Genomic DNA, 7,895 nt, shown 5'->3' on the forward strand with positions numbered 1-7,895 from the left:
AAACCGGCCAAGCAGTGCACAAAGAAATGTATCATCATCACATACTCCAATACAAGGGTGCTATTTCTTTAGCCAAAACCACACACTACTCAACCTTTAAAGGACAGCGGACGGGAACACTAGAGCCGTATTCTCAACCATCAACAATATCCTGAAACCACCTGATGCTCTCCCACCTCACCTACTCACAGGTACACAGTGCAATAACTTCATAACCTTCAAAGCCAAAATTGAAAACATCCACCAGACATTGAATGCTTCAAATGACTCTACATCCTCTCTGCAGTCTGCCCACATTTTCCATCAGCTCTCCACTCGCCAGCTTCAAACTACCAACTGTCTCTGAAATAACTCATCCTTAAATCCAAATCATCCACCTGCCTGTTAGACTCCCTGCCTACCTACCTGGTAAAAAGCTGCCTGTCTGCCTTGTCCTCTCTCATAACTGACATCATTCATTCCTCAGTGACTTCTGGTGTTGTTCCATCATCACTAAAGACTGCTGCAATTACTCCAACTATCAAGAAACCCGGTGCAGACCCAAATGATTTGAACAACTTCCGTCCCATCTCAAACTTGCCATCTCCAAATTACTTGAAAGAACTGTTGCAGCTCAGTGAAACACCCGTCTGTTTCACTACAACCTCTCTGAACAATTTCAGTCCGGCTTTCGTCCCCTTCATAGCACTGAGACAGCCCTCGCGAAAATCACAAAGACCTCTTGATGGCATCTGACTCTGGTTTACTCTCCATGCTGGTTCTCCTCGACCTCAGCGCAGCCTTCGACACCGTCTCTCATGACATCCTCCTGGACAGGCTGGCCTCCATTGGAATCACTGACATCCCTCTGGCTCGGCTGAAATCCTATCTCACTGGTCTCACACAATTTGTCCAACTCAAGAACCTAAGATCTTCCTCCTCTCCAGTCTCCAGCGGTGTTCCCCAGGGCTCTGTCCTTGGCCCCCTCCTGTTCACTATTTACCTTCTGCCCCTTGGAAACATTCTCAGGAAATTTCATATTCAGTTCCACTGCTCTGCTGATGATACCCAGCTCTATATCTCCACCAAGCCTACTTCCACTCTGCCACCCACAGCTCTATCCAACTGCCTGATGGAAGTTAATACATGGTTCTCACTCAACTTCCTTCAACTGAGCAGCGACAAAACCGAGGTCCTCCTCGTTGGCACCAGATCCACCCTGGCAAAACACAACCCCTTCTCCATGTCCATCGACAATTCCACAGTCCCACCATCACCTCAGGTAAAGAGCCTGGGTGTCATCCTGGACAGCACCTTACACATCGAAGCCCACATCAATAATGTTACCAGGTCTGCATACTTCCATCTATGCAACATCAACCGTCTCTGTCTCTCACTCACACCAACCTGCACTGCTATTCTCATAAACACCCTGATTACATCCCGACTACTGTAATTTTTCTCCTCCATGGTCTTCCTTGTAAATCACTTCATAAACTCCAACTGGTCCAGAACGCAGCTGCTTGTATCATCAGCAGAACTCCCTCTGCTGAACACATCACTCCAGCCTGCAGCAACTCCACTGGCTCCGTATCAAATCCTGCATTGATTCTACTCCTCACTTTCAAGATCCTTCACAATCTGGCACCATCATATCTCTCTGAACTGATCCATATCCACACACCCTCCTGCACTCTCCGATCCTCTTCTACCATCCAGCTCTTTGCCTCGTCTGCCAACCTAACCACCTTGGGGTCAAGAGCTTTCAGCTGATCTGCCCCCAGCCTCTGGAACTCTCTCCCACCTGACATTTGCATTTCTGACACTGTCTCCACCTTTAAATCCTGCCTGAAAACACACTTATACTGAGTGGCTTCCTCTGTATCAGACGAATCATACTATCACATTCTTTCCCATTCTCTATTATTGCACTACGTAATTGCATCGTCATATCTATTTATTTATTTATTTATTTATTTATTTATCTTTTCATAATTACACTGAAATGTTTCCTGATTTTTGATGTATTGTTATTATGCGCGGTGTCCTTGAGTGCTTTGGAAGGCACCTTTTTTTAAAATGCATTATTATTATTATCATTATTATTATTATTATTATTATTATTATTATTGTTGTTGTCATTATTATTAGTCAAAATGTTTACAAGTTTTTAAATACAAAAACATCAAAAGACAAACTATGTTTTATCATTGATTAAATGTAGCACAATTATCTCATCCATAACACTTGGATTGTTACAGCTTTATTCTGGAGCTCACAATAAATTCATTGTTTCACTTCATCACCTGCATTTTCTCTCTCCAGCTGGTCAATCCTGGACCTGCTGATGAGAAGTTCACTCTCACTGCTGCTCAGTCTGGTCTGCAGGTCTGGAGTTAATGTAATGACAGTGAATCACAGAACAGACCAACACATAGTTTACAGTAACTTTAACTCTCATCACTTCTGTTGAACCAGCGCTCACAAAGATGTGCAAAACTATTGTAAATGTCCATCACAAGTTTAAATCACAGTGTGACTGAGAGAGACTGAAAATAAATTGCATTCAGTGAAACACATGTAAGTCTTAACAAAGTTTGCAATAAAATCATAGACAATAACAAACCATGAAAGTTATAAAACCTTCATGTTTGTCAGTCACAGACCTGCATTCTCTTTTTCTAGGTCACTTGTTTTGCTCTCGGTTGCCGTCAGTCTAGTTCCCAAAGATGTCAGTTCTGTGGCTTGGACTGAAAAAAAGAAAAATGTGAGTTTTGTTTGTTAATGGTAAAATTATTCTATGAACTATTTATTTTATTGGAAACAAGTTTTATTGTTGATCTTCCAATCATTACATCAGTGCACTGACACACTTCAGTGGAACATGATCATCACTGAACAGGAAAAGTAATCAGTCTGTACCTGAATTCTCTCTCTGCAGCAGCTCCACGTGAACATTGAGCTCCACCACCATGTCTCTCAGTGCCCTCAGCTCCGTCCAGATGTCACAGGTGGTTTGCTTTGTTGTCTGCTCGGTCGATTCCTCAGCTGCATGTTTTGGATCTGTGTTCTGGTTGATCTCAGCCACCTCACCGAGGCCTCCAGCCTCCCCCTGAGCCCCTGATCCACACAGACCGAGCAGCAACAACAGCAAACCAACAACAACCCTCATCGTCTCCACAAAGGTACAGTGGTAGAGTGGGTCTGTCTTATATCGTCTCCAAACTTCAGCTGGCTGAACGAATGGGAAAAACAACAAGTGTTTCTTGTTTGACAGTTTGATTCAAGGCCTCAGATTATTCAATATGTTCTCTGTGCTGGTGAGAAAATGCAAGCTGCTACAGGCTGGAGGAACACTTTAACTGTGACACCCTCTCATGTAGTCACAACTGTGTCAACACTGTGTTTATTAATACTCACACATAGACAAACACTCACAGACACACACTGATGCAGCATGTGTGGCTGATTCAACTCAGTGAGTAAAAAGACAAAATTATTTAACAACCATACCCACATCTTTGTTCTTATACAGTGTGAATATTTCCCATGAGCCTCTACACCACAACATCTGCCATCAAAAAATTCATCACAAAATGCAGACTGTCATATATTGTTCATGCAGTTGGCAGCAGTTAGCGGTGACTATGGTGATATACTGCCCCCTATATGTTGCGAGTACGTATTAGTAGTATTAAGTAGTATACCCAGTAGTATTCTGTAATCTACTTACTTCAGAGGTTGCTTTCACCTTGCATCTGCTCATTTGTCAGCAGGATTACACAAAAACTATTGATGTGATCTCCATTAAAACTCAGAGGGACGATGGGTCTCAGACCAGAATAGACCCCACTAACTCTTTCAGCTAAAGGGATGGACCCCACGTTCTGAAATATAGAGCCTTTCAGATTTTTTCTTAATTTCTCAGGGAATAATTCATTGGTCTTAATGAAAAGAAATCAGGTGTATTTATGTTGAAAAATGGTTAATCCGTTGTGCTCTTAATTCCTTCGTCTGTTTCCGCTGAAGATTTCTTGAAGTCTTTTCTGCGATGTTTAGGCTGCTCACATTCTCCGTCTCAGGTGTTTCTTCAAGGCTTGAGCTAGTGGAAGAACGAACTTTAGTCCGTGCTCCTCAGGTTATATACACTCTTGCTTCGGACACTGGCTTGGTTTTGTGTCCTTATTAGGACATGTTTTCAGCATCTCTCCATTCACTGGTTGATAACCCCTTGATAAAGATTTCATAACGCTTCTCTCTTGCTTTGGACGGTGGCACGGTTTTATGTCCGTATTAGGACATCTTCCCACCATCTCTCCGTTCAATGACTATTAGTCCCTTGATGACGGCTGACGATTTCATAATGATCCAACATGCCTCGGTCACGGTCTGTGCCTGTGCCCAAAGCGTGATCAGATTTCGACATATCCTTTTGGCCTCACGTTGACCTGACCAGTTCTTTAACACTTTCTCATGACCTCAGCTAAACACTGTTTCTTTACTGATTTTCATTAGATCTCTAAACTTCAATACATCATGTTCACACCTTACACCTCCTTTAACTTTGCAAAGTTAATACTAAGTCAAAAATGATCATCAGAGACAGAATGATGGACAGAGCCTTGAGTGTAACACTTCCTCTTTTTCACAGACACCCCGTGTTGCCCTTCCTCTTCATTTCCTATTTCAACACACCTTTAATGTAATGGTTTAACGCTTTCCAATGAATTTATGGCACACACATTCAGTGCGTTTACATGACACTCAAGAAAACCGAATTACTGCGTTAGTCTGACTATGAACGGATTTTTAAGATGCATGTATACACCTTTGTCTGACTAAAATCGGACCGGATCGGATTTCTCATAAATGAATTACACCACATGGATAATTAGATTGAAAGTCACATTACTCCTGCATGTATATGTTTCCAGAGGATCGGATCGGATTTTGCATTCTGCGCAGGCGCGAGATTTTCCCCCTGGGCCGTGAGCCGGAAGTAGACGGATGGCGACAGCGGCGGCTTTCCTCCGAAATCACCACAAGAAAGAGCGCCAGAGTGCACCTAGTTTGTGTAATTATCATGTACACCATATACGAAGTGTACAAAGATGTAGCTTCGTCTCGCTCTTTGTACGCCATCTTTCTTGAATGCCGAGGCAGCTGGTGACGTAAAGAGGTCAGTCGGAGGTGCGCTGTTAACACTAGTTGAAATGGGTACAGCGCCACCTAGCGTACCGGGGTATGACATGCTTTCGGCCAGTAATTCGATTTTCTCACCGGCATGTACACTCGGATAATTGCAGTTGTCTGATTGAGCAGCATAGTCAAACTATGGCTGTAATCTGACTAAGCTGTGCATGTAAACGCACTGAATGCAGCAAGCAAAGTTTTTTAGCAAAGACATATTGCAGAATCATTTCAGGACTAAGTATAATGTCCCTTACTTGTATTTGTGTCTGACAGGAGTGTATGACTCTCAACTTTCTTGACATTGTCTCTGTGTGTGTGTACATACTGGTATTCATGTTAGACAGGAGTAATTGGATCTCAACTATTTTGACACCCCCTTCTTGAGATCAGGCACTGCTGCCGTCTCCAGTGCTTCCTACATGAGCACAATAAAACCATCGACCTCACCGTCTAAGGTGAACGGTGAGTCTGTTCCAGTATTGGTGGCAGACCCAGGGCATCAATGATGATGATGGGCTCACCCGCTGAAGACGGCTCTGGCCCTCAGCACTGGCAGCTTGCTCCGGGTTGGCTCCGCGGTGGATACAGCTTGCTCCATCCAGCAAGGTGTTAAAACACAAAGTCTGATTGTAGATTAATATTGTGCAAAGCGTAAGCGTGCCTGTAGAGACCTGTACTTTCCAAGTCTCTATCTAGAAATTTGTTCAGGAGTGCCTCTGCCAAAGAGGCCAGCCCGGGGGGATCTCAGCATAACTGGGGGAGTGCCCCCTGAGCCGGCTGCAGTCTCTCTGAAGGGGAAGAAGGCAGCATAAATCATAAACGAGATGACTATGTGCTGAGCTTGATTAGCCAACACCTTTTTCTTCTTTCTTGCAATGCCTTCTTCCTCTTTCTTGCGGGAAGCAGCTTGCAAGAAGTGTGGATATGTGGATGGCCACACATATCTGAATACATTCATGTTGATGTCACTTGTCACTCGACATATTCCACAGATGTAGGCATTCATGACTTTTATAGGCTTGTAGTCCATACTTTTGAACTCTCCTCTGGCCCTGTTGGGCCTTGCAGGTTTTTCACGACCTGGTCTTTTCCATCGCACCGTCAATGTAGTAGGCTTCATGCATACTACACAACAGTTCTTTACTTCTCTACACTCCAATAACTCCTTCTCTTCTGACAGGAATCTCTTTGGCATAATCCAATTTCTTCAGGGCTCTGCCTGTCCATAGCCCCGAGGTAGTTCTTTCTCATGGTGACCACCCCATATACAGTGGCCAGTCTGATGTAGGGTGGCAGGTGCTGTGTGCTGCTGGCCATTTCTGGTTCCTGGTCTTCTTCTAGCTAGGAATGGGCTCAAGCTGCTCCCTGGATCCCTTTCTTCTTCAAAGATACTGTATTACCATCCAGTACCTGCTCCACTAGCACCAGGAGGTATTTCTCACCTTTCTTCCCTGTCAATCCCCGGTGACCAGCCACATCCATGCAGACTGATCCCCAGGGGACGGAGCTCTTCATGGTTAAGCCATCCACCTGTTGTCCTCGGCGCCCTGCGTTGTACTTTCCACATACTTTTAAAACACGGCGAAAATGGCTCCCCTGAATCCAGAGCTGCTGCTTTTCCAACTCCTTCCGTGTAGGTAGGGTGCACCCATGGCCTAGCGATGCAGGCACGGCCTGCACCACTCCCTGCACGGACACATTTGGGACCACCCTTCCCTTGGGTGATTCATCCCACTCCTCGAACACAACAAAAAGATTTTTCTCTGCTGAAAAATCTCCCAGGTGCTCACCTCCCCTCAGGATTACGCTGCAGGGGAGCCTGTGGTTTATAGCATTTTCAAAGTTGATTATTTCATTTTTTTGAATTTTATCATAGAATTGGTTTGTTTTGGTAGATTTTGCAAATCGTTTTTTCATTAGTTTCCTTACCAGCAATGTGATATTATGGTCAGACAGACCAGTCAGCATATTGTGCGATGTAATTACCCTCTCAGGTCTGTTTGTAAATATCAGATCAATTTGTGTCTGAGAAGAGTTGGTTATTCTTGTTGGACCTTGTATCAGTTGGAAAAGATTAAACTTGTTTGTTATCTCTTTAAGTTTATTTCTCTCCATTTTTTTCCCCAGTTTATATTAAAGTCGCCCATTAGTATTAACTCTTTTTTATCATCGCATTGCTTAAGAATACCATGGAGATGTTCATAGAATATGTTATTGGATGATAGAGGTTGATATAGGTCAATTACAATGAAGGACATTTGATGAGACAGTGACATATTCAACCCAATATACTCCATATCTATTTCTTGTGACCATTCAATCATGTTATACCCAGGTATATCTAAGGCAGCCTCGGGCGGGCGTTCATTAAGCCATGTTAACCCCAACCCTATCAGCTCATAAAGAGATTTAATCTGAAGTCAGTGGTGCGCCTGAGCTTTATACTTCCGTCATTGTCCATGTCTACAGTGCCACCTACTGCCCAGAAGGTGTAATGTGTGACTGTTTTTTTAAACAAAATAAAACAAAGCAATTTACAGTATATCAAATACCTGCTGGCTTTTTTAAATTCAGCACAACATACTCAAAGGAATTTAGGGAGTGTCTGTTTTTTCTGAAACTACAATTACCTTAAGTTTTCAAACCTCTACACTTTCCCCTGCTTTAAGAGATGTCTCCTGACATTGGTAACCAAATTAACAAGACCAAAAACAAAAAGTAAC

Source organism: Sparus aurata, unplaced genomic scaffold (assembly GCF_900880675.1).
Source record: "Sparus aurata unplaced genomic scaffold, fSpaAur1.1, whole genome shotgun sequence".
Lineage (NCBI taxonomy): Eukaryota > Metazoa > Chordata > Actinopteri > Spariformes > Sparidae > Sparus > Sparus aurata.